The sequence below is a fragment of the Acinonyx jubatus genome, chromosome B1, assembly GCF_027475565.1.
Source record: "Acinonyx jubatus isolate Ajub_Pintada_27869175 chromosome B1, VMU_Ajub_asm_v1.0, whole genome shotgun sequence".
Taxonomy (NCBI): domain Eukaryota; kingdom Metazoa; phylum Chordata; class Mammalia; order Carnivora; family Felidae; genus Acinonyx; species Acinonyx jubatus.
In genome coordinates this window covers 25,603,093-25,630,353 of record NC_069382.1, presented here as the reverse complement: position 1 = coordinate 25,630,353, position 27,261 = coordinate 25,603,093, and the positions used below count along the sequence as shown (strand labels likewise).

The window sequence follows — 27,261 nt, the reverse complement described above, 5'->3', positions numbered from 1 at the left end:
ACAGGGGTAGCGAATTTAGGGGGAGTAGAGCAAACCTCTTTCTTTACTTTTCTTCTTCTTTTTTTTTAGGGAGAGTTTTAAAAAATAGTAATGGAAGAGAAAATAAAATCAGAAAAATGATATTTCTTTTTTTATATAACATTTTTTCAATGTTTATTTTTGAGAGAGAGAGAGAATGAGAGAACAAGCAGGGGAGGGGGAGAGAGAGAGGGAGACACAGAATCTGAAGCAGGCTTCAGGCTCTGAGCTGTCAGCACAGAGCCCGATGCGGGGCTCGAACCCACAAACCCTGAGATCATCACCTGAGCTGACATCGGTCGCTTAACTGACTGAGCCACCCAGGTGCCCCAGAAAAATTCTGTTTCTCCCAGGGTCGGTTGTTTGATTTAGCAACTTTTTTTGTTGTTTCAGTAAGATTTTTATTTTTCATGCCATAAAGGCTATCATTGTATTAATCATCACGCCAGACTTTCTAAGGGGACAAGGTCGGAAGCCCGTGAGATGCAGGCCCTCTCTTGAGTTCCCACCTGTTCTAGAGAGAGTGCTAAGTGCTTCTAATGGGTGATCTCATTTAATCCTCCCAGCAACCCTGGGGGGTAGGTGTTATCACTGTCCTCATGCGCAGGTGGAGAAACTGAGGCTTAGAAAGTTAGTGACTACCCCACAGTGAGAGTGCTCTGGGGTTTCAGCCCTGACCTTCTGTTCCTACCCTCTGTCCTGCTCTGGTCCTAAGGTTAGGCTGCCGACTGCCTTCCAGCATGCACGGACCCCCCTCTTCTCCCCTCTTTCCTGGATGCCCCATCCTGTAGCACCGAGTGCTGGGCCTGTGGGGTCTGCTAATGCATGGGACCTGCCCTTGCGGAAATCAGCAGAGGTCACAGTCAGGTGCTGGGGAGAGGTGGGGTCTCAGAGAGGGGTTCCCAAAAGGACCACAGTGCAGGTGAGCGTTTAAAGGGTGATTTCCAGTTAACCACATGAAGGAGTGGGGGAGGGTATTTCAAATTAGAATGGGATTTAAAAAGTTGGGGGCGGAGGGTGATACAGAGTTCAGTGTGCCATGCCTGGGGGTGGGCGTGTGTGCACGAAAGCACTTAGCCGTCTTATTAAGGAAGAGGCTTCTTTATTTAAGTCACACGTATGAACTGATAAGAAGTTTGCTGGTGACCATGGCTGGTCCAAATGTTAGAGTTTTGGAAGCATCGTTCCTATTCCATGAGGCAGGGCTGTGTTCAGAGTATGGAAGAGCTTTATGGCTGGAGAATGGCAGGGTCATTTCAAATGACTTGCTCAGACTTATAATCAAGTTGTTGCTGGGCCAACAGAACACCTGTCCTGGGGATCCACGTCTGAGCGTGCCACTGGTTACTTTCTCCAGGTCTGAGAACCGGCAGGAAAAGAGAGTTGGTTATTCTAACAGCCAGATGGCCTCATGCCTCCATAATCCCTGGAAATGTATCCGAGAACACCGATGTTCCTTCCTCTTAGTCTTAACCATAACAGATTCTGCAGTAGAGGCAAATTGGGCTGTAACACAATTAGCATTTGATTGTGGACTGAATTTCAGTATCTTACCTTTGTGTTTTTTTGGGACATCACAGGCTGAAAATATTTTTATGAATTTTGCAGTAATGGAATACTGTATTCCGTGCATTTCATTTGTTTAGACACCACTCCCCACACTCTGACAGTATTTTCTCCCGTGTTTCATTGTAATCCTTCGACTTTCTTTGCCTCTTAATTGATCAGAATATACTCAGTTACATTTTAATTGGAATCCTAGGAAGTGCAAGATACTTTAAATGTTTGATTTATATTTTGTTCATATTTACTTTATATTTTGACTTGAAATACCTGAATTTCCTGTGTCATTTTAAATTTTTTTTTTTAACGTTTTATTTATTTTTGAGACAGGGAGAGACAGAGCATGAACAGGGGAGGGTCAGAGAGAGGGAGACACAGAATCTGAAACAGGCTCCAGGCTCTGAGCTGTCAGCACAGAGCCTGACGTGGGGCTCGAACTCACGGACGGTGAGATCATGACCTGAGCCGAAGTCGGACGCTTAACCGACTGAGCCACCCAGGCGGCCCTCCTGTGGCATTTTAAAATGGAAGCCTTGCAATATGGTGGTTAGATGCAAGGGCCCTTGAGTAGATGTCTGCTTTGGAATCCCTGTTCCCCGCCAGTTAGCTGTGTGATTTGGGGCATCATTATAGTCTCTGTGTCACAGGGTGGTTCTGAGATTGGGTTAGTACATGTAAAATGCCTAAAACAATGCTTGACGTATGGCAAGAGCTCAATAGATGTTAGCTGCTGCTACTGTTTCTGCACTTATTCTAGAAAGCACAAGTCTAAACATATATTTGGAAATCTCATTAGCTGTGGATGAAATTCCCCTTTTTGGGGGGAAGGAGTGTAAGTATAGCACAATCCCTGTTCATAAACACTGTATGCTCTTTTGAACATGCTTTTTTCCCCTTTATTAAAACATACAGATTTGAGGGGTAAAGGGGAAAAAATTCAATATTGTGACTGATATCTAATATAATTATTTAACACAAGTTACTCTCTTTTTAGTCCCCCTTCCTTTTTTCTAAGTTGATGTATTTATTTTAAGAGAGAGGGCGCATGTGCACAGGCATGCATGAGAGCTGGGTAGGGGCAGAGAGAGAGAGACAGAGGGAGAGAGAGAATCCCAAGCAGGCTCCTTACTGTCAGCGCAGAGCTCAATTCAGGCCAGTCTCACCAAACATGAGATCATGACCTGAGCCGAAACCAAGAGTCGGGCGCTTAACCAACTGAGCCACCCAGGTGTCCCAGTTTTTCCCCCTTAATTTTCAATTTATTAAAATATGTAGCTGTAATCACACTGTATAAATAATTTAAATATTGTTTTTTTAACCTAAGTAAGCGGTCGTGAATATGGTTTCATATTATTGGTATCTACGTGATAATTACAAATGCTTGCATAACAATACATCAAGGGGATTTTTACCTTTGTTAATTTCACCACTGGACTCTTAAGTTGTTTCAAGTTTTTGTTGTTACGAGTAATTCTCCGATGACTACATTTCGAGTAATTCTCTGATGACTGTATTTCTTTATAAAAGCTCTTTCTTATTCGGGCAGTAATCCCCAGAGTGGAATCATTGAGTCAAAGGCGAGGAATGTCTAAGGTCCAGTACATGTCACACTGCTTCCCACGAGGGGCCCCAGTTCATTCTCATACCTGCTGAGGACACCAGATTGATCTCACTGTACATCCTCAGTATTGGGTATCGTCTTAAAAATGCACTAACATTTGATGGAAGACAATGTCTCACTGATGGTCAAAACTTTATTTCATGAATATGAATGTTTTCCTCTCTGAATGTTGCCTAATTGTGTTGCTTCTTTTGTGAATTGTTTAATAATATCTTTCAGCATCAGCTTAGTGGTATTTTTATTTTTCTGATTTTAATCACAGTGATTTCTTATTTCTTATAATTACAGGCTTCAATTTATATGAACTCTTTATAAATGTTAAATATAATAACCTTTTGCTATCACACATAAGGTATTTATTTTCCAGCATGTTTGCCCTTTCGAGTTTAAAAAATTTCTAATGTTTTAAATTTTATTCAGCACATGTCTTGATCACTTCCTCGTGATCAAATATAATACCATTATCATTTTTCTAAGTACAGGGAAGTAACAACAGAAGGATCCACACGGGGAACCGTAATATCTCCACCTGTATAACCTCTACTGACAATCAAAAACTAATACCTGTATATGGATGTTATGTTTAGGAGCAGAATCCCATCTCTCATAACCCTAACCCTGAGTTCTCTTGGGGTTTTCTTGGAAAATCTTCCATTTTCTTGGAAAATGTTTCTTGTGAATTCTTCCAAGAAAAAGAAAGCATATGTTTGCATATGTATAGGTGTGTGTGTGTGTATAACATATATATGACATATATGTGTTACATATATTTTTTATGTTCTTTTTTAAAAAATGTTTATTTTTGAGAGAGAGAGAGTATGTGTGCAAGTGGGGGAAGGGCAGAGAAAGAGGGGGACGAAGGATCTAAAGTGATCTCTGTGCTGACGGCAGAGAGCCCAGTGAGGGGCTCCAACTCACAAACGTGAGAGCATGACCTCAGCCAAAGTTGCCATTTAACCGACTGAGCCCCTCAGGCGCCCCTGCATATATTTTGACCTGAAAAAGATAATGCTACACTCATTGTTTTGCACCTTGCATTTGGCCACCTAAAATTGTATTTTGGAAATGCTCTCATATGAGTAGTTTTAGACCTGTTGTATGTTTGTATATCAGTCATATTCTACCAATGGATGTCCTATATTGAAAAACCTTGGATTCTTTCAAGCTTGTTTTATAAATTTTATGCTAAGAAAATGCTTCAGTTTCCAGCATCTTGAGAAATACTCCTTTTTATTTCCTTCAGGGTTGGTAATCCAGCTCTGTGCTCAGAACACTGTTGAGATACAACTAGAAGACGACAAAACTCTGAGTCAGCATGATGGGCCTCCAAAGGGGGCTTGGAAAAAAAAAATAAAAAGGGCCTTGGGAGTTATAAAAGTTTAACTTTGTGATCTAAAATAAGGGCAGTCTTTTTAATGGACTGTTGTGATGCCTATTGGAATACCATGTTTTCAGCACTATTATGCATTTCTCAGTATCACTCGTCCATTTTATTATTATTTTTTAAGATTTTATTTTTTAAGTTCTCTCTACATGCAACATGGGGCTCGAACTTACAACTCTGAAATCAAGAGTCTCATGCTCTGTGGGCTGGGCCAGCCAGGCAGCCCTAATTCATCCATTTTAATGTGATGGCATGTTTAGATATAGCAATACTGACAAACCTTGCATCTCTACAAGTAAATTTTCCACTGGTCAAAATAAGATAGTGGTGGCAAGAATAATGCTGTGTCCATGTGAGAAATGAATACAAACATGATTGATAATGAACTGTATTTCACTGACCGAAAACATTAGTTCTCCTTTCTTTTTTCTTTTTTTAAAGTTTATTTATTTTCGAGAGAAAGAGAGCGCAAAAGCATGTGTGAACAGGAGAGGGGCAGAGAGAGAGAGGGAGAGAGAGAATCCCAAGTAGGCTCCGTGCTGTCAGCGCAGAGCCTGATGCAGGGCTCGAACTCACGAACTGTGAGATCGTGACCTGAGCCTAGGTCAAGAGTCCGATGCTTAACCAACTAAGCCACCCTGGTGCCTCAAAAAACATTGCTTCTCCTTTCTACCTCCACTGTCACCTAAAGAAAAATCTGCCTGTGCCAGTGGGACAGTTTTCATTTCTGTCCTATAACTAGTCCTAGAGTTCCAGAACATTGTATTTTCTAGACCTCAGCTTGGTTGTTATGCATAGCAAGTGTACCCTGGATGTTTTAGCCTGGTACAAGTAGGGGTTCAAACTTTCTTTTTCTTTTTTTTTTTTTTCGTTTATTTATTTTTGAGAGACAGAGCACAAGTGGGCGAGGGGCAGAGATAGGAGGAGACACAGAATCCAAAGCAGGCTCCAGGCTCTGAGCTGTCAGCACAGAGCCTGATGCGGGGCTTGAACTCGTGAGCCGTGAGATCATGACCTGAGCCGAAGTTGGATGCTTAACTGACTAAGCCACCCCGGCGCCCCGGGGTTCAAACTTTTAAGAGATGATCTGAACTGTTCACTCTTCTGTGTGTGTAATGAGTAAAGAATGGTTGGGGTGACTGGGTAGCTCAGTTGGTTGAGCATCTGACTCTGGATTTTGGCACAGGATCCCAGGGTCATGGGATCAAGCCCTGCGTCAGGCTTCCCGCTCAGTATGGAGCCTGCTTAAGATTCTCTCCCCCTCTCTCTCTCACTCTCTCTCCTCCTCCTCTGTCCCTCTCCCCCTGGTCACACACACACACACACACACTCTCTCTCTGTCTCAAAAAAAAAAAAAAAATGGATAACCCCAGCACAATAAAATGTGTTTAAACTGTAAAAACAGTAAAGAATTCAATCCTGTTAGGGTTGCTTTTGCATTTAAAAGATACTTAGTTGTCTGTTTTGCTTCAAGGTAACAAAACTGGCAATCATTTTCTTAGAGACAGAAAATTTTTAACAGGGCTCATTGAAGGGTTTGGTCTTTAAAATTCTCCATCTCATACTAACTGTCCCAATCCATGCAGACGGTGTGGAGAAGAGTATGCCTACCACATTTTTCTGAGCATCTTGTTAAAAAATATGTATTTGCTGGGATGCTCTTGACCTACCTTGGCTGCACATTGGCCTGGCATTGCTGTGGGCTTGTTGCTCGTGAATTGCATGGGGAAGAATGGACAAGAGAGATACGAATTTTCCAGAAGACCACTGTAATGCCCAAACAGCTCAGCGGTCTGCTGAGAGCTGGGCCATTCTGTGCCCAGGGCACAAAAAGGGGATGCAAAGCCCCCTTAGGATGCATCTGTCCCTGTCGCTAAGATTGCTCACCCCCAGATGGCTGATGAGTGGCCCAACCCTCTCTAGATAGGGGCAGGTGTTCTTTTGAGTTTATTTCTTTTATTAAAGCCTCTGTGACTACGTATGCCTTTTCCCTTCCCCAAGAAAAACATATGCGTGCCCTCTGGTTACCATGTAATATAATGTGCATTCTCCCTGATTACTACATTGTTTCCACCTTTTTTTTTTTCCTTTGGCACAGAGAAAAGGAAAATTCACTTATTTTCTGTTTGGTCCTTGTAGGAATTTGCCTTGGAGGCTGTCGGGCTAGGCTTTACTGCAGGCAGACAGTTGATCAGATCTGTGTTAGCCTCTCAGCTACTTTTTGAAAACCGTTCATGTTTCCAAGCATTGTCTGTGTGACAATGGTGCAGCATTTAAAGCTTACCCCAATGGCAGGGGTGACTGCATCTTGTTGATTACCAGGGCTGTTAAGAGTCTCTCGCCGAGACAAGTAAAGAAAAACCAAAACAACAACCAGGTGACCGTTTCCGGACCTGCTAGGCTGCCGTTTACCTGGCCCCAGGTGTCCCCCCCCCCCCCCCCCGCCCCCGTGCAGGCCGTCCCTATGCGCAGTCCGCGAATCTTCTGATTTATTGTGCCCTTTGTGATCTGAGACACATTCGTTCATGGGGGGATTTCCCTTGAACGCAGAGCCCGCTGTAGACCAGGAGGAAGAATCAGGAATTAGAATGGGGCACATTGTTCTTTGTTAGAAAAGCATCCTGGTTCTTCATTTGTAGACAAATATTTGCTTTCGAAGAATCTGGTGCACGTCGGTGGCTTTGTTCACATCCACGCGTAAACACACGCACCGTCACCTCCCAAGGATGCAGACACACGCGTCACCCGGATAATACAATGCTTGGAATCTGGGTGTGTGCTACTTAAAGTACGAATAGCCTCCCACCTCTGTCTCCTCCCCCCACCCCCCTTAGCTCGTTTCTGTAACGGGACAGATCTTCACCCCAAGGAGCCTACATAGCATCCTGTGGAGGGTGACGTAGGACAAGTGTCCCATTAGCTATAGCTAGAGATGAATCCTGCCAGGCAGCTTTCTTGCATTATGCCACGGCAGCATCAGAGAGAGAGGCCTTGCATCTTTCATCTTTCAAAGCCAGCAGATTAGGGAGTAAAGAAGCCCGCACCCCTGGGGAGCTGCCCTGAGCCTCAGTTTCTTCGTGGGTACACGAGGAGAAATCATCCTCACCTTCCCTTAGCATTTGTTCCTCCTCTCACAGCCTCCTTAGATGTGAGGGTTGAATGGATTCATGGACGCCAAGTATCCAGGGTAGTTTTGACAGATAGTCAGTGCTTGATAAATGTTAGCCCATGATCCCTGTTCATGGTGAGGAGCATCGAGGTGTAGGGCAGCCGAGTGACTTAGCCAGACGTACACAGTATGTGCCAGGGCCCAGGCTCTCCTCCTCCAGAAAATATGCCATTTGTCACCACCCTGTACTGCCTTTCAGGAAAATGCTAGCTTTCCACCTGCCAAAAATGGGTGGTTGGTTGAATGACCAATGGAATAACGTGCAAACGCGTGAGCGTTCAATTCCATAGTGCTGGAGGACGAACATCACCTGATGCTCTGTAATGATGCGGCTTTGGGCAGGTGATGGGGAGTCAGAGGTGATGGAGGCCCTGATCCCAGGCATCTGCAGTCTGGGCAAAGCAGACAAGCAGTATACATATGACGAACAGACCCCAGGAGCCAGAGGAGGGTTGAGGTGGGGGAGCTCCCTGGAGCCAGGTGGGCGGGGCTGGATGCGTGAGGACAGGTCTCCAGCAGGGCAGAGGTGGTGCTAGGGGACTTTCCGACAACCACCAAGGCCACTGGAGTGTCACAGAATAGGGGTGGGGGGAAGGTCAGACAAATTACTGGACTGGAGTCTGCTCTTTTACTTAAGAGTGCACATGACATGTAAATATTTTTTTAATCTTTTTTTTTAGAGGGAGAGACAGGGCGCAAGTGAGTGAAGGGCAGAGGGGAGGGGGGACAAGCAGGGCTCACTGGAAGCAGGGCTCAAGCTCACCCAATTGGGACTCTGACTCACAAACCGTGAGATCATGACCTGAGCCGAAGTCAGATGCTTAACTGCCTGAGCCACCCAGGCGCCTGCCATGTAAATATTTTTTAGCCTGTATACCCGATTAGCTAAAATTCGTGACAGAATTCTGGGCAGCTCAATATAAAGCTATTTTTATTTGATTTGATGATTTTTCCCCTCCCTGGGGGGAGAGGGAAATATTCAAGGGCTAAACGGGGGTGTGTCAGGTTCACCTTTTGTAAGACCACTCAGGGCAGCATGGAAGATGGGTTTGAATGGCATAAGAAAGGAGTTGGGGGGGGGCACTCTGAGGTAAATCTAGTAACAGGAAGTGATGTAGGCCCTTGGGAAGGAAGGGAACAGTCCAGGATGTTAATGAGGAGGTCTTGGGCCTCTCTGCGTGGCCCTGAGATCTTGAGATACGCCAAGTAACCTTCCTGGGCTTCTGTTTCCTGTGTGTCAGGTGGAAAGCGTATCTCCATGATTTGGATGAATGGGATGGAATAAATTTGAACCACACTGGGGCATTTGTTCTTAAAACAGAAAGCAGAAGTGATTTGATAAGATTAATTTCAACAGGACTGTTACGTGTTGCTTGCTTATTTAATTGGTTTATTAGGGTTGTTTAGCCACCCTCCTGTGATGGATACCGAGCGAATCCTAGAAGATTTATGGTCTTTGGATCATGAGTAATGTCATTTGCAGAAAACTAAAGTTCCCTATTTGTTCTTGAACTTGGACGGGTTGTGTAGGAATAAGAGAATTTATAAATATCTGGGAACCTTTTGCCACCTTAAAATATTGAAAGGATAAATGGGGCTGATGGCAGCTTGCTTCGCATCATGAATTATGTATGCAGCATGCCCCAGGGTTCTTTATGGCCATGCATAACGAATCACCTTTTGTTCTAGCTTATTTTTAGTGGTGGTGCTTGTCAAAGAAGAGGTCAAAGCAAACATATTACCAAGATCTGTTTGGTCCGGGATGATCATCTTTTGCCATCCTCTTCTGTTATTGCTTTTGTCGGTGCTTTGTTTACTCTTTATCGAATAGGTCTGCAGTAGGGTGGGGTCTGGGGAGAGTGGGAGGAGAAGGCCCCGGTGTTGACAGCTGCGGGTCGGGCTAATGGCAGAGCACAGAGCAGGCACACCCCTTCTGGGTTCGCTGTACTTCTAACGTGGCTCTCTTCTTGCCCCCTTCTTCCTCCTCGCCGTGCCCTCTTTCATTCAGTTTTTATTTTTTTAATAAAATATGGTATATTTATTTATTTTGAGAGAGAGAGAGAAAGAGAGCGAGCGAGTGAGCGCACATGGGAGGGGCGGAGAGAGAATCCCGAGCAGGGTCCGCACTGTCCGTGCAGAGCCCCATGCGGGGCTCGAACCCACAAACTGGAAGACTGTGACCTGACCCGAAATCAAGAGTCAGATGCTTAACCAACCGAGCCACCCAGGCGCCCCTCTCTGTGCCCTCTTTTAAATTCGTCAGGGCACTGGGCCCCACCAAGATCTTAATGCTCTGTGTAAAGCAGGTTGGGCCTTAACTGCTTTTTAACCTGATAATAAATACAATAAAATGGAATAAATTATTAAGAATACGCCCATGGTTTGTTCTCCCACTAATTTTCTCTCGACTCTAGATGCCATTAGAGAGGATGAAAAACCATGAAACACAGCAGAGAGTTAGTTAGACTGTGCTTTTTCTCCCCTTCCCCCTCTCCCCCTCCCTCCCAGCAAAGATTTCTTTAGGAACTGAGAAGGTATCCAAGGTACTGTTTAAGTTTCACTCATGAAGTAATGATGACTAAAAGTGGAAGCCAGTTGTAACATTGTTTATTTTAGTCATTTATCACCTCTTTCTGGAGCGAAAGTGGCTCTCTACTTCATGAGGGCGGAGCCTCCCAGACACAGGTGTCATGCCTGGCCCACCTGGAATTATTTAGAAAGGGCCTACCCGTGTATTTCATTGAGGGTTGGGGAGCTGTCTCCTCTCCCCTAAGAAGATCACTTGTGGGGATGATCCGAAGCAAACATCTGAATGGTTGGGAATGGCTCCGCATTGAGGCAAAGCCCGAGGCCTCTGGTCACCCCTTGAAGTTCACATCTACGGAGGGCTGGTTCCGATGTATCAGTCAGTTCCATTTCACGGTCAGTTGAAAAATGTTGGGGCTGGTCTTCCCAGTGGTTAATTATGGTTTTAGCTTATACTAAGTTTAAAAAACAAATCCTTGCCAGAAAAATGATGGAGCTCTATTTGTCTACGTTGTTAACTTAAAGATACAACCCAGCGCTTGTGCAATATAGAGATGAGATGACATGTAGGGAGACGTTTGTCAGGATATTTGTTCGTTCGCTGAATCCTGTATTCACTCAGCAGAAATTCACGGTGTCCTTCCAGCAATGTAAGAGCACCTGGAAAATCCAGCAGGACGTCCTAAGAGACGTCCTTTAGGACCTTGGTCTGGAAAGGAAGATGAGGCTTATGTCCAATGGCAATAGATCTAAAGCGAATCTAGACAAAGAGCCATGGGAGTTCCGAGGAGAAAGAGAGTCCAGCTGACCGGGTCATGGAGAAATCCACTTAGTGGTGAGAGAGGCGTGTTGGGAATACAGGAAGTTGCAAATGGTCTTTTTTCTTCTAGAGAGATCATCAGAGTCCTGGCCTTTAAACCTATTAACTAAAAAAGTACAGTAACTCATAATTTTTGAATTACTATTAGCTCATTCTCATGTAATAATTGTTTGCATGGCTTTTAAAATCCTGGGGTTAGGGGTGCCTGGGTGGCTCAGTCGGTTAAGCATCTGATTTCACTTCAGGTCTTGATCCCGTGGTTTGTGAGTTCAGGCCCCACATCGGGCTCTCTACTGACAGTGTGGAGCCTGCCTGGGGTTCTCTCTCTCCCTCTTTCTCCGCCCCTCCCACACTTATACACGTGCTTGTATGCACTCTAAGTCAATAAACTTTTTAAAAAATTAAAAAAATAAAATCCTGGGGTTAAATTAGTAATAAAAGAGGAGAGACATTTGTTATTTAAATTTTTTTTTCTATGTGATATGTGTAAAGTACATATAGACCTCCTTTTATTTTTATGCCATTTTAGGAACCTCTGTGTTTTTTGTTGTTTTCGTTTTTGCTTGCTTTTTTGCTCTCTTAGGAACAGCTAAAGGCATACTTTCAGCAGCGTGAGATTAATTTTTAATTTGTGCCATAAAAATGTGGGTTTTTTTCTGTTGGATTTTTTTAATGTTTATTTATTTTTTTTAATTTTTTTTTCAACGTTTATTTATTTTGGGGACAGAGAGATACAGAGCATGAACGGGGGAGGGGCAGAGAGAGAGGGAGACACAGAATCGGAAACAGGCTCCAGGCTCTGAGCCATCAGCCTAGAGCCTGACGCGGGGCTCGAACTCACGGACCGCGAGATCGTGACCTGGCTGAAGTCGGACGCTTAACCGACTGCACCACCCAGGCTCCCCTTTAATGTTTATATTTGAGAGAGAGAAAGAGCATGTGTGTATACAGGGGACGGTGGGGGGGGGGAGGGGGAGGTGAGGGAGGGGCACAGAGGAAGGGAGACAGAGGATGCTAAAAGGGCTCTGCGCTGAGATCGGAGAGCCCGCTTCAGGGCTGAAACTCAGGAACCATAAGCTTATGACCTGAGCCAAAGTTGGACGCCCAACCGATTGAGCCACGCAGGTGCCCCACCTGTGCCGTAAAAATGTAACAGAAAGTTTATACGGTGAAGAATTTAGGTGTCTACCTGCACTATTAACCATTGTGATTTTAATAAAACCATAGTCTTTGTTTAATTGCATTCTCTGCTATCACAGACTTCAAGAGCTCAATTCATCTGCTTTATTACCTCATTTCCTTCAATCTGAAGTCCTGTGTGTTTCCCCTTCTCTGTTATATTAGCGCATGTTAGCAATATGGGAAATAGTGTGACTGTGTTATGTGTAGCTGAACCGGATGCTAAAAATAGTTCATACCAAGTCACCTCTCTCTCTTTGGGCTCGGTGTCACCTTCTAAATTTTTAGTTGCTTGCAAATGATGGGATTATACCTTAAAAAGGGTCTTGTGTTGCGTCTCTACCTCCCCATTCACTTCAGAAGGCTAATGATGCAAGTAAACTCATATCCAATATCATATCATGATTTTATTTTAGGATTCCTCGAGGCAGTTGCCTAGTGGGATAGTTCACAAGGCCAGAGAGATCCAAGTAGTAACATGAACATTTTCCATCACATTTATGCAGTTCTGTCTTCTGCAGAAGATACAGGAAGCAGTCAGTGTGTGTGACGAGACCGTGTAGGAGATTGGAGAAAGAGGAGGATTAGTGGCCCCTTTGTATCACTGATCCTTCTTACCGGCTCTTGAGAGTCAATCTTACTCGGTAACTGTACATCGATTCCTCTCGTAAGTCCCCGTTTAAACGCCAGAGATGTATCTTCCGCAAAAACAGTGGTCAGTTAGGGAGAACACTTGGGGCAGGTGAAGTGGCAAAGGGAAGTGTAGGTAGAGAGGTGGGGACTCAGTGGCTAAGCTTTCCCGAAATTGCCTGGCCGAGTCCGGAGAGCCCCAGCATTTGAACATCCTTGTTATCGTCCCCTTTTGAGACTGGACAGTTTGGTGCTCCTGTGTGCCTGCGAGAGCGAGCAGTGGTGCGGAAGGAGGACCCCGTTCTGTAGCAGGAATAATCCCTGTCCTGATTGTTCTGTCTTCCCCAGTGAAATCATAGGGCACTGTTTTAGATGGACCAGGCTTCTGAGTCCATTCTTCTGAGCTCCTGAATTAAATTCGTCTGAGATCCTGAATGTCAAATTTGGGAACACAAAGTGGTGGGGCCAAGGGGCTGAATGGCTTAATATCGGTAACTCAGTTTTTACAATGCTAGCAACTTCGTAGAAGTTGTAGACCACTCACCTTGAGTAGCCTAAGAGTGGACAGTGAATGATATAAAACTGTACTCCTCAGCCACTTTCTGAAATGAAGAGAAGTCATCCAGAGAGGAGTGAATGTCATGTGTCATGTGCTGCTTTTCAGCGTGACTTCCCTCCTATAGGACTTTCTGGGCTGTGTCTGGTGAGTTAGGATAACTCCTAATCTCCCTCTCCACCTCCCTTCCCCTTTGTTAACCATTGTATTCGGGAATTTCCAGTTTTTGCCCTTTGAACTTGTTTCTTTTTTTTTTTTTATTAAAATTTTTTTTTTCAACGTTATTTTTGGGACAGAGAGAGACAGAGCATGAACGGGGGAGGGGCAGAGAGAGAGGGAGACACAGAATCGGAAACAGTCTCCAGGCTCTGAGCCATCAGCCCAGAGCCTGACGCGGGGCTCGAACTCACGGACCGCGAGATCGTGACCTGGCTGAAGTCGGACGCTTAACCGACTGCGCCACCCAGGCGCCCCTGAACTTGTTTCTTAAACTAAGTGGAGATAGGTTTTTATGAGGAAACAGTTTTCCTAATTTTCTCATTTGGAGGGTGAAACTTTTTTTTTATTTTAAACCTTGGTGGACCCCTAATTGATTAGTTTGGAGACTAGTAGCTAAACTGTGATTCATACATAAGCCAAAGGAAATCTCAAGTAATCTTTGGGATGAGAAAATGTCAGTGCTATGTATATAACTTTATTTATTTATTATTTTTTTAATTTATATATTTATTTATAATGTTTATTTTTGAGAGAGAGAGTGTGTGTGCATGCATGGGGAAGGGGCAGAGAGAGAAGGGGACAGAGAGGATCTGAAGCAGGTTCTGCGCTGACAGCAGAGAGCTCGATGAGGGGGCTCGAACTCCCAAACTGTGAGATCATGACCAGAGTGGAAGTTGGTTGCTTAACGGACTGAGCCACCCAGGTGCCCCTGTTACATAATTTATATCTCACTTCCTACTTCTTTTCCTTTTTTCCTTCATTCTGTCTGTCTTTCTGACTGTCTTTCTTTTTTAAAAGCTAGAGACCATGGGTGAATTTAAAGGGAAAATGACTGTCAAGTGACTCCAGGTCCTAAGGCTTTTATTCTGGGATGTAGCCAGGAAAATTCATTTTATGTCATAGAGAAAATAAATTTCAAAACCATCTAGTAGAGAACTGGTACAAATTACAGGAAGGGAATAGCTAATTTCATGCATAATATGATTCTTATAAGATGATATAAATATATGTTCGAGTATTTTAAGAAAAATAAATTTGAAAATGATTTACAAAACCAGTTCTTTGAACTCTTCTGTACTTTGACCTGCCCGAAACACATCAAAGTTAACATGAGAGTATTTAGGGTATGCATTTGGCCCGAGGAACATTAAATATATTTTTACTTAGCAATTGTTAATAAGAAGACATCGTATCTACCAACGTGTGAGTGGGGATGGGGAGCAGAGGTGGAGAAGTGGGGTCAGGGCCATTTTGTTGCACAGTTCCATTGTGTCAGTGGAAAACGTGCTCCTGGAGTTGGGCAGTGGACAGCCCTCAGGGCCATTAGCAGCAGGCCTGTTGGGAATACAAGTGGAAGTACTTTGTTCATTGATTTATTCTTCTGCGCTTCTGGCTGGGTAGGGGTAAAGTCCAAATTGAGAGTGAACCAGCACTCAGGGAAATTAGTCTCTGAGACAAGCCAAAGGTATAGGAATCAGATGATCCAAAGAGAGGTTAGGTACTTTTTGGTAGGGTGGTCTGGAACAATCTAAGGAGTAGAGACCAGAGTCCAGGAGGTGTTAGTGGTAACAGTATAGGTGAGAGCCCGATCTCGGTAAGGTCAACTAGGTAGGAATTCTTTATGCCCCATCTAAGCAGGGAGGAGATGAAGGGCTGTGATGCCTCACTGCTACAAATGGAAGGAGCCACTGTTAGTTCAAAACAAAACAAAACAAAACAAAACAAACACAGGGGTGGTGGTGATGCAGAAGGCAATGGCATCAGCTAGAGGTCTTACGATAGGTCCATTGGGAGTGAACTATCCCATGGGGAATCATTCACAAGTTTTTAAATTATTGACAAATAGGCATTCTAAGTTGAAGGAGTTTTACTACCTGTTATCAAGGTAATCAGGACAGTATATAATCAAGACAGTATGGTATCAGTGTAGGGATGGACAAAGCACTGGAACACAATAGACTGATATATATGGTTAATTGATGTTTGCTTGACAAAAGTACAAAAGAAATTCAGGAGGGAAAAATAATATATTCAACAGATGGTGCTGAGATAATTTCATATTCATAAAAATGAACCTCGACCCATACCTCATGCCATATACACAAATCAACTTGAAATAAATCATAAATCTAAATGTAAGGGCTAAAACTGTAAAATCTTCTGAGGAAAACATAGGAGAAACTCTTTGTAACCTTTGAATAGGCAAAGGTTTTCTTTGGTTTGGTTTGGTTTGATTTTTAGCACAAAAACTATATAAGAAAAAATTTGATGTATCGGACTTAAAATGAAAAACTTAAGGTCTTCAGAAGAACTAGTAAGAAAATGAACAGGCGATCCATAGTTCAGGAGAAAACATTTGCAAAACATATATCTGATACAAAAAAAAAGCCTCTTACAACCCAATGCTAGTAATAAAATCCAATTAAAAACTGGGTAAGGGCACCTAGGTGGCTTGGTCAGGTTGACCATCCAATTCTTGATTTTGGCTTAGGTCATGAACCCAGAGTGTTGGGAACGAACCCGGTGTCAGGCTCCATGCTGGGCACAGAGTCTGCTTAAGATTCTCTCTCTCTCCCTCTGCCTCTCTCCCTTGCTCATGCTCTTTCGCTAAAATTAAAAAACACAAACAAACTGGGCAATAGATTTGAATAGACACTCTCCAAAATAGGATGTATGAATGGCCAATATGCATATTAAGAGATAGCAATATCATTAATCATTAGGGAAAGGAAAATTAAAACCACTGGGAAATACTGCTACATACCCCCTGGAATGGCTAATATTTAAAAGACTGATTATACCGAGTGTTGGTAAGGATGTGTAACAGCTCAGGCCCTCCCCTGTGGCTGATGGGAAGGCAAAATGGCATAATCACTGTATGAAACTGTGGTTGTGTCTTAAAAAGCTAAACATCCATTTACCATATAACGCAGCAACTTCATAACTGAGTATTCACTCAAGGGAAATGAAAATATTTAAAGAAAGATTTACGTGCAAAAAGCTGTAAAAAGAAAAAAAGATTTACAGCTTTTTTTCATTATGGTCAGATACAGGAAACAGCTTGTTTGGTGAACGAGTAAACAAATTCTGGGGTATTACTTAACAGTAAAAAGAAATGAACTATTAATAAAACAATCTAGGTGAATCTCAAAGCCATTGTGCTAAGTGAAGGGAGCCAAACACAAAAGAGTATATACTGTATGAGTCCATTTGTAGGAAACGGTAGAAAAGGCAGAAGGCTGCAGTGACAGAGAGCTAGTGGTGGGGGAGGGGATGTGCTCCCAGGGACCTGTTTTGGGTGATAGAAATATTCCACACCATGATTGTGGTGGAGATAACAAAAATGGATACATTTGCCAAAAACCATCAAATTCTACACTTAAAATTAATGAGCTTTATTGTATGTAAATTATACATCATTAAAACTAATTAAAAACATAAGTTCTGATTAAAATGACCTCCTTAGATACCCAGAAACATACCTTTTGTTTTTCACGTGAACATGGTATACGCCTCGTGATCACATCCTTTGTACGTGAATGTTTTGGTAAGTGAAACGTGTTACTGAAGATATATCCAGATTTCCCACCTTCGCTTGTGGGATTAATTATATTAAGTTGAACCACAGGAAATTGTTGATATCTAGTAATTTTTGACCTTCAAAAGCAGCAATTTCATATGGTTCAACTAAAGAAGACATTTTGTTTGCTTTCTGATACGCTGGAAAGACTTGTGGCAGTGGTTACAGTTCAAGGCTACGTGCAGTGGTTATATTCCAAGGGTTTTCTAAGACAAGGAGCCTCAATTTTTCGTTCTGAGTTATGCATTTTATTTTATCTCATTGTGCTTCAATTCAGTTCAGTAGATGCTTTATGTATCTCTACCGCTTTCAGGTCCTTTTACTTGGAATTAGTAAGGAATGGCTATAAAGATGAATTTGTTGCTCCTGCCCAAAGGAATTTAGGTGATGAAATTAGAAGACAAGTGTAGACTTTGTCATAATCACAGATAAGAGACTGAAATACAGCTCTTGGTATTGTCTTGTCTCCATTGTAGTAAGCAGAAGAAGGTATTTGGGTTTCCTTACTGAAGAAATAAGGGGTTGTAGATTTGTGTATGTACACACACACACACACACACACACACACACATATATGAACCTGAAGGAAAAATGGAAACAAGGCCAACCATTCAGTCTGTGTGAAAATTAGAGCATTCTGCCAAGAGCAAGCCTCTCTTCACCTTTCTCAATAGGAGTTGGTAAGGTTTGCCATTACTTAGTGGAATACCTCATGCTGACTCTTTAGTTCTTGGTTGAATGTATGGAGTCATCGGCTCACCTCAGATAATGAGTGCTTAAGGAGGCGTGTTTCTGGGTGTCTTTGTGGTCTTTCATTTGGAGTGCAGATGTTGGGCAAGTGGCTGTCACTTCATCCTAAGACTAAACTTCATTGTTGACTAAGGTGGCGACAGGGGCCACACTCAGCATCCAAGAACAACCCTGGGAAACGCCTAAAGACATATTCTAGAGAATTCAATATAGCAGTGTGTCCAGTCTGGTGAGCTTAATGCCCTGTTTTCTTAGGTTTCTAAGTGGAGACCCGTCCAAGCAAAATGGAAAAGAAGGAGCAGAACGTATGCTTTGTGTTTCCTAATTATGGTGTACTTTCTTCTCCTTCTAATAATCAAGTATTATTAGGGGGACTCAAGGGGACTGAGAGGGCAGGTGGTTATTCTTTTCGTGTGGAATGGAGTTGTCCTAAACAGTTAGAGATGAGGTTGTTGACACATAGCACATAAGCTGTTGTTTTTGGACATCTGCCCCAGAAGGGAGTGTACCCACCAAACGATGTTATGTAAGTGGGATGGGTTTCCATGCTTTGTTCTGTGCTCTCTTTATGGAGTCGCAGGTCTGTGTGTGTGTGTGTTCCTCTGAAAATAGCCTTTGCTTTTGATCAAGGATTTGCAGCTTGGAGAAGGAGTAGGCAAACCCAAACGAAGTACTTCAGTGGGTTGTTGTTTTTTTTTTTTTTTTTTTTTTTTTTTGGTGGTATTGGGGAACAGTAGAAGAGAGGACAGGCTTTGGAGTCAGCCAAATGTGGTTTCAAATCCTACAGCCTCCTTATAAGGTGTTACAATCCTGGGCAAATTATTTAATTCCAAGCTGCCATTTTCCTTACCTGGAAAATGGGATTAATACCAGGTGTCCCTTAAACAATGTTGAAAAATAGACACTAAGTTACTGCTAATATTCTTTTTTATTCTTTGTAAAATTATCATACAGTGAAATTGACCCTTCTAGGAATACAGTTCCATAAACTTTAACTTGTAAATAGATTTGTATAATCACCACCACAATCAGAATACAGAAAAATTCTATTATGCTCTAGTAAACTTCCCCTGCTGCCCCTTTATAATCATGCCCTCCCTCTGTCACAAAAGCTTCTTTTTGAAAAGGGTCTTGGGGTACAAATTATGCTTAGTTTACATTTGAGATCACCCCAAATTTGGGAAAATCTTCAGTTTATGATAAAAAAAAATACATATTATGTTAAGAATTACTTTTCTGGGTTGCGGCAGCAGTGTGTATGTGGGGCAATATGTCATTTTTTCCCTTTTTTTCTTCTCCCTTTCTTCCTTTCTCTGGAAATACTTATAATCCTGCACATTGGAAACGCTAAGCTGCAGAAAATGTAATTCCAAAACTACTGCATCTGCTTTGAGATTGTTTCTAATGCAGTCATACACTGACATGAAATTTAACGAAACTGTGTTTTGTACCACATTTAACATCAGTCCCCACCAAAGTTGTAAAATATGTACTTTGTCTGTCAAATCCCTCCATCTTTTGAGGCAGTCAGAGTTCTTTGAAAGCAGGTATCTGCCCTTAGGTTCCCTGCCTTCTAATTGAAGAGACTAAACTAAGACAAGCCTGGCTGTCTGTTATGGCTTAAGTTGTGCCCCTTCTCCCCAAGATATGTTGGCGTTAACCCCCAGTACCTCAGAATGGGACCTTATTTGGAGAGAGGGTCGTCGCAAAGGGAAACAAGTCAAAATGGGAACATTATGGTGGGTCTTTGTCCAGTATGACTAGTGTCCTGATGAAAAGGGGGAATTTGGACAAGACAGTCATCACCCGGGGAGAACGCCACGTGGAGGTGAAGGCAGAGACCAGGGAGTCGCAGGAGAAGCCAAGGCAGACCAAGGATTGCCAGCAACCACAGAAGCTCGGCGAGGCCTGGGTCAGATTCTCTGTCATGGCCCTCAGGGTTGTAACCACCCTACCTGCACCTAGATCTCGACTTCCAGTCCCCAGAACTCTGAGGCAATCCATTTGTGGTGTTTAAGCCACCCAGTTTGTGGTATTTTATATGGCAGCCTTAGGAAGCTGACGGGCTGTCTTTAATAAGAATTATTATTTTTTTAATTTATTTATTTTGAGAGAGAGTGAGAGAATACAAGCGGGAGGAGGACAGAGAGAAAGGGAGAGAGAATCCCAAGCGGGGTCTGCATTGTCAGCGGGGAGCCTGATGCAGGACTCGAACTCCTGAACCGTGAGGTCGTGGCCTGAGCCGACATTAGGAATAGGACGCTTAGCCGACTGAGCCACCGAGGCACCCCTAATAAAAATGACTTTTTTAAATGAGAGTTTGTGTGTTGGAAGAAAGGGCAAGTGGTGGTTGAGGAATTTGGAGCCCTGGTGTTGGTGGTTGCTGGTCTATGGCTTGTGGACGTTGAGTTTCCTGCTGTTGACGCCACTGTGTGCAGAAGCCAGCACTTATTTCACTCTTTTTTTGTTTAGACTGATTTGAACCATTACTGTCTCCTTCCCTCCTTCTTTCTTACCCCATCTTACTCTCTTCCTCCTCCAGATTCTTCTTTTTCTCCCATGCGTGCCTAATCTGTTTCCTCCCCAGAGCCTGCTTCCTTCCTCCCACTTGGCTTGGCTCACCTGTCTTATCACTCGTGGTTGCACAGAGAAGAAGTAAAGTGAGTGATATTGTACCTTCATGGAGTCCTGTCCCTGGACAGGAGGAAATTATTGATTGGTAGGTGCTTTGGGGTGACTGCTTCCTAAGTTTTTGTTTTTATTTTCCTAGAAAATTCCCTTGATTTTCTTGAATTCTAGACAAGTCTCTACTTTGGGTTTAAAAAAAAATTTTTTTAATGTTGTATTCATTTTTGAGGCAGAGAGAGAGCATAAGCAAGGGAGGGGCAGAGAGAGAGGGAGACACAGAATCCGAAGCAGGCTCCAGGCTCCGAGCTGTCAGCACAGAGCCCGATGTGGGGCTCGAACTTACGAACCGTGAGATCATGACCTGAGCCGAAGTCAGAGGCTCAACCGACTGAGCCACCCAGGTGCCCCACTACTTTGGGTTTTTTAAATCGCACTATTTGAAGACCTAAATTGATGGGGTACATTTGGTTAATTATTTACAGAATCCACTAAAAATTCTTTGATCCCCCTGGGACTTCCAGAGGGTGTGGACCTTACCACCTGTACCCTGTCTTTCTCTTCCTCACCCCACTTAGACTGCGTGGACCATCACCACACGTTCACCTCCGTTGGCTCAGCCCCGCTTCCCTGCCACATGATCCTTCTAGTGTGAAGTGTTTGAACGTAGCTCAAGACGGACAACCACGCTGCATGGTTTCCCCTTAGATGTACGACATCACGTCGCTCAAGTGTCCCCCGAGAATGTCCTGCTACACCGCCCTCGTTTACCTTCTTACGCTCCGGTGGCCTGACATTTCTTACTTTCTCCTCTCTGTTAGTGTTCAGCGACCTTTGTCGCCCTGTCAGCTAACGTCTTCGTTTCTGATTTTACTGAGAAACAAGGAGTAGGACGAGAACGTCCCCATTGTCCTGACACCACATTTGCCAGCATACTTGTATCCGTGCCCATATGGTGTCTTCGCCTTGCCTGTCCCGTGGACGAGCCACCCCTGTCCTAGCCACTTGTACTCCTGTCTCTTCCGAAGCGCTGAGTTCTTACGGTGAGTGCTCCCCGCGCTCTCGTGGTTCACTTCCCCCCCACCTGTGTGTTCCTGGCAGCGTGTCATTAGCCCGTAACATCTCCTTCCTTAAAACAAACAACCGAAGCCTGGTTTTTCCCTGATGGTCTTCTCTTGCTGCCGTCTACCCCCCGTTTAGAGTGAAGTTCCTCAGAAACGTTGTTCATCTTCTGTATTGACTGCTTCTTGTTCTTTCTCAAAGCTCTTTCAGTCAGACTTTGTCCAGAGCTGCTCTTGTCTTGGTCTTCAGTGGTGACCGTGTGGTCAGTGGCCCGGTCCTCCTCCCACCGGACCCCGCTGTTGTCCCCGCCATCTTTCTGGGGCCACTGCCTTCCCCTGGCCTCCTGTTTCTTTGCTGCTTTGAGGAACATCATGCACTCAGCTGTCTTGCCTCACCGGATGCTCTGCTCAGTCCCCTTTGCCGGACAGGCTTTCTCATCCCAGTGTCCCAGGCTGCTAGGGACATGCCTCTCCTGACACGTCTCTTCTCTCTCTGGGAAATCTGGGCCTTGTGGGCCGTACAGTCTGGCACAGCTACTCAAACCCAGATGCTGTAGCACAAAAGTAGCCATTGGCGGGGTGCCCGCGTGGCTCAGTCTGTTGAGCGTCCGACTTCGGCTCTGGTCATGATCTCGCGATTCGTGAGTTCGAGCCTGTGTCTGGCTCTGAGCTGTCAGCACAGCTTCAGATTCCGCGTCTCCCTCTCTCTCTGCCCCTCCCCTGCTTGTGCACTCTTCCTCCCTCCCTCCCTCCCTCTCTCTCTGTGTCTGTCTCTCTCTCAAAAATAATAAACATTAAAAAAAAAAAAAAAGCAGCCATTATCATCGCCTACATTTGAGCCAGTGTAGCTGTGTTCCAAGAAAACTATTTTGGACTGTACTGTTTTAATTTCATGCGGTTTTTACGTGTTGAAATAGTTTTAATTTTTCTAACCATTTCAAAAACGTAAAAACCATTCTTAACTCACATATCATACAAGAGAGGCTGTGTCCTGTTTGGCCACATTGCTGACAAGCACCCTGTATCATGAAGCAATGTCATCTGTTCCTTGGTTTTAGTATACCACACATATGCAGGTGAATGAAAAACTTGTATCTCCAGCACCAACTACCCACCTTGAGTTTCAGGCTCACACATTTAGCGAGCCTGTACCACCACTTGGATATCTAATAGGCATCTCATGTCTAAAATAGAGCTCTTGATTTTTTTCCCTCTCAAGACTACTTCTTTGGCTGCTGAGTGGACTAAACCTCAGTAAAAGTAGAAGGATAATGCAGCCATTCCGGATTTAGAACCACCGTGTGATGGAGAGGATGGATGAGGACTCGGGGGCCAGACTTGGATTCAGATCCCAACTTTCGGCTCCTTGCTAACTGTGTGACCTTGGGAAAGTTACCTGACCCACCTGCCCCCTCTCTTTAAATATGAAAAACACTAACTTTAAAGGGATGTGAGGATGAGGAATAAATGTGCCTGACATAGGGTGGGCTCAACAGGTCATTAACAGAAACCATAGTAAAAAGCTACCTATGCGTAGATTGTCAGATGAAGGAAACATTTTTTATAATCAATCTATTTGTATAACAGAATAAAGATAGCTTACCAAACTGGAGTATAAATTAGAGCAGCAGAGAATTCAGAAGGTATTCAGATAGGTAGCAAAATCTGTCAGGTTACAACTTCCATAGGTAGGGTAAGTCTGTCAACTGGACGTCTTACAAATCTCTTGCCAGTTTAGCACTATGTTGAAAAGTGTTACGGATTGAATTTTGTCCCCCTCAGAGTCCTATGTTGAAGTCCTAAGTTCTGGTACCTCAGAATGTGACCTTATTTGGAGACAGGCTTTAAAGAGGTGCTTTGGGGCGCCTGGGTGGCGCAGTCAGTTAAGCGTCCGACTTCAGCCAGGTCACGATCTCGCGGTCCGTGAGTTCAAGCCCTGCGTCGGGCTCTGGGCTTATGGCTCAGAGCCTGGAGCCTGTTTCCGATTCTGTGTCTCCCTCTCTCTCTGCCCCTCCCCCGTTCATGCTCTGTTTCTCTCTGTCCCAAAAATGAATAAACGTTGAAAAAAAATTAAAAAAAAAAATAAAGAGGTGCTCAAGTTCAAATGAATTCATTAGATAGACTCTAATCCAACATGGCTGCTGTCCTCTTACAATGTGGGAACTTGGAGACAGACAGGCACACGTGGCGAACACAGCCACCTATAAGCCAAGGGGAGAGGCTTGGGACAGGTTTGCCCTGACAGCCCTCAGGGGGAACCAACCTTGCAGACGCCTTGATTTTGGACTTCTGGCTTTCAGAACTGGGGGATGGTACATTCCTGTTTAAATTTATGGTCCTTTGGTACAGCAGCCCTGGTATAGGGCTCATATAGAAGGGATCAGGAGGATTTCTGCAGCAGGACATGATGCAGGGATCTCTGCTCACACCCTGCCGTGTTCTCTAATGCCTCTGAGTCGTGCCCACTTCCCCCTGTCACTGGGAAGGAAGAGGGGGTTCATGAGTGAGAGCCACAGTTACACCTGGGGCCGCGTTCTGAGAACCCTGGCCTCCCTGGTCTCTAAGCGATCAGCTGATCCAGAGCCCGTGAGCCTGTGAATTAGAGCAGCATTACCCACAGTGTGTTGTGCAGATTAGTGATCCCAGGAGACCCTCTGGGAAAGGGTTTCTGGTCAAATTCGTTTCAGGAAATTGTGTTTTTATAGAGCTGTTTTTGAAAAGCACGAAGTATCAGAGAAAGCCTCTGAGAAGTTCTCAGAGCCTTGTTTAATGAAGCAGTTCTCAAACTTAGGTGATCGCAGAACCTGTATGCGCATGTAGTGTGTGTGTAAAACATTTGTTAACATCCCTGAGAGCTGGTGTTATGTGGGATATACTCTGAGAAATGCTGATAGATAAATCTTGGTTATATTCGTCATATAGCTTTTTTGACTCAGAATACTTTATCAGTTATGGATATTTTCACTTTTCTTATACCTATTTGGGTCTCATCCATGGCATAAACTTTTTCTCAGTTTTATTGAAGTGCAATTGACATACAATAAACTGCATATATTTCAAGTGTACAATTTGGTAAGTTTTGATGTACGTGTATACCTATGAGATCATCACCACAATCAAGGTAATGTATGTATCGCCCCAAAAGGCATAATCATTTTTAATACAGTGATCATGGTATCACATAATCTTTAAAAAAATTTTTTTTAACATTTACTCATTTTTGAGAGATGGAGAGAGAGAGAGCACAAGCAGGGGAGACGTGGAGAGAGGGGGAGATACAGAATCTGAAGCAGGCTCCAGGCTCTGAGCTGTCAGCGTACAGCCCAATGCGGGGCTCGAACCTACAAACCACGAGATCATGACCTGGGCCAAAGTTGGACGCTTAACCGACCGAGCCACCCAGGTGCCCCTCACATGATCATTTTAAGTAGCATAGACCTAGTCTGTAGCTCTAGGTCCCAATAAAATAAACAGTTTAATATTGAACCCTCTTAGCCTCCAAAACTGGTTGGCCATTTGGAATTGTCCTATATAGCAAAGGGTAATAAAAAGAGATATGAAGAAGAATACTTTTATTTATTTATATTTAAATGACTTGGGACCATCTGTGTCTGTTTCCTTCACTATAAAAAAGCTGTATCTCTTTCATAGAGCTTTTGCAAAGAGTAAATAAGATAGCATGCATGAAAATGCACAACAATGCCTAGCACATTGTAGGCACTAACTAAACAATTTTCTTCCTTCCCTTCCTGGTTTCTTAGCCACCACCTTACCTCCTTCCAGTTTGCATCCAGGTGTCAGACAGATGGCTGTTGCTCTGGTTTGGATCCAAGGTTATTGGGCGTGGAGACAGAGAAATGAGCCAGAGTAGTGTACATTGGTCGTTGTGTTAGAGCATTTTTGCTTGGTGAAGCTCAGGTATTTGAATCATCTTTTTCTAGGTCTGTTTAAAAAATGTTTTACCAAGGGGCGCCTGGGTGTCTCAGTCGGTTGGGCATCCGACTCTTGATTTTGGCTCAGGTCATGATCTCATGGTTTGTGAGTTTGAGCTCAGCTAAGGGCTCCGTGCTGACAATGCAGAGCCTGCTTGGGATTCTCCCTCTCCCTCTCTGCCCCTCCCCTGCAAGCGTGCACATGCCCCCCCCCGCCTCAAATAAATGAATTAAAAAAAAGGTTTTACTAAAAGTTGGTGTTGGTAGATTGTTGGGTAGCAACGTGTACATATCAGTAAGTGGGGCAGGTGAGCAGAGGGAACTGGCTAGCTGTAGAGGAAAACTTGCTTTACGTTTTAGGCAGTTTTTAAAATTCGTTTGTAAATGTCACCTTTTGTTATGTTAACAGAGAGTTAAAAGTCATATATGTTTATTGAATTCACAAAACAGAAGACTGATTAAATTCGAACTCATTTTTGTGAAGATTTTATTTTTGAGTAATCTCTACACCTAGTGTGGGACTTGAACCCACGACCCTGACATCGAGAATCCCACGCTCCACTGACTGAGCCAGCCAGTGTCCCTGAACTAATTTTTAATTAAAATTATTCTTAGAATTAATTTCATTAATTTATTTAACTTGGCAGTTATTTTTACTCGCTTTTGTTTGTAATTTTATATGTATATTACTTATATGTATATATATGCTACTTATGTATATATATTATATATAAACATATATGTTTATATTTATACATTACTTATTAAATGTGGTTGGGATGACTAGATTATTTGTGTCTGAATAAGAGGAAGAAGAAAGCACCAAAGGCCGGAAAGTTAATATGTTTACTTCAAGGCAGAAAAAGTTGGCATATTTTGGCTTGCCATGTATCTCATTATGGAGGCAGCGATCTGAAAGGGATATTAAATAAGAAGCAAACCTGTCCTGTACTGGTTAACCAATGAAAGTTAGATTGACTGTTTAATAGTTAAGTACTGGGGCTACATCTGGAATTAAATCTTTCACAAACTTTGTTTAAACCTTTGTTGCCTTGAATTGGTACAGTTTTCCCCCCATTTGTTCAGTGGCCTAAATTTGTTTTTGGCTTTTTACAATTCTTTTTTCTTTTCTTTCTTCTTTCTTTCTTTTTTCTTTCCTTTTTTTTTTTTTTAGAATTTGGCAGTGCTTTCCAAAATGTTTCCTTCTGCACTGCCTCCAAAACAAAATTATGAACAGGTTGACTTTTTTTTTTTTAATGCATTATGAAATAGTGTTTTTACTTTTCTGACTTGGGAAAGTGTCTGGGTTTGAGTAAGTTCTAATGCTGGGCCTTGAAAGATGAGAACATGAATATACTTTTATCGCTTCATCAGCTAGAGAATGATGTTGGCAGTTGGGAAAATGTATAAATAGAACTATGTAGCTGCGGAGTATCCTGTGTGCACTAATAGACCCAGGAGCGCCCATGGTAGGGAACCTGGCTCATAGGGTTGAAACTCATGGGCCCCATCCATTAACTCGGCAGTTTATCAAACATCATGGCGTATGCGCTGTGTGTTGTGACAGTTTGTAAGTGCTGAGGACGCACAGATGAGTGGGGTGGGAACAAAAGGCCAATTTTATTTTT

The 27,261-nt window shown here is 43.4% G+C and overlaps 1 protein-coding gene and 1 long non-coding RNA gene across 6 annotated transcripts in view; both read left to right on the top strand.

Moving 5' to 3' along the window:
* The window catches only part of MFHAS1 (multifunctional ROCO family signaling regulator 1), a 101,037-nt gene that overhangs the window by 11,339 nt on the left and 62,437 nt on the right, over positions 1-27,261 (top strand). The window lies entirely within an intron of this gene.
* LOC128314358 (uncharacterized) lies at positions 20,317-25,921 on the top strand. The gene is made up of 2 exons (XR_008295895.1): positions 20,317-23,553; positions 23,792-25,921. It is a non-coding gene; the product is annotated as an uncharacterized LOC128314358 (long non-coding RNA).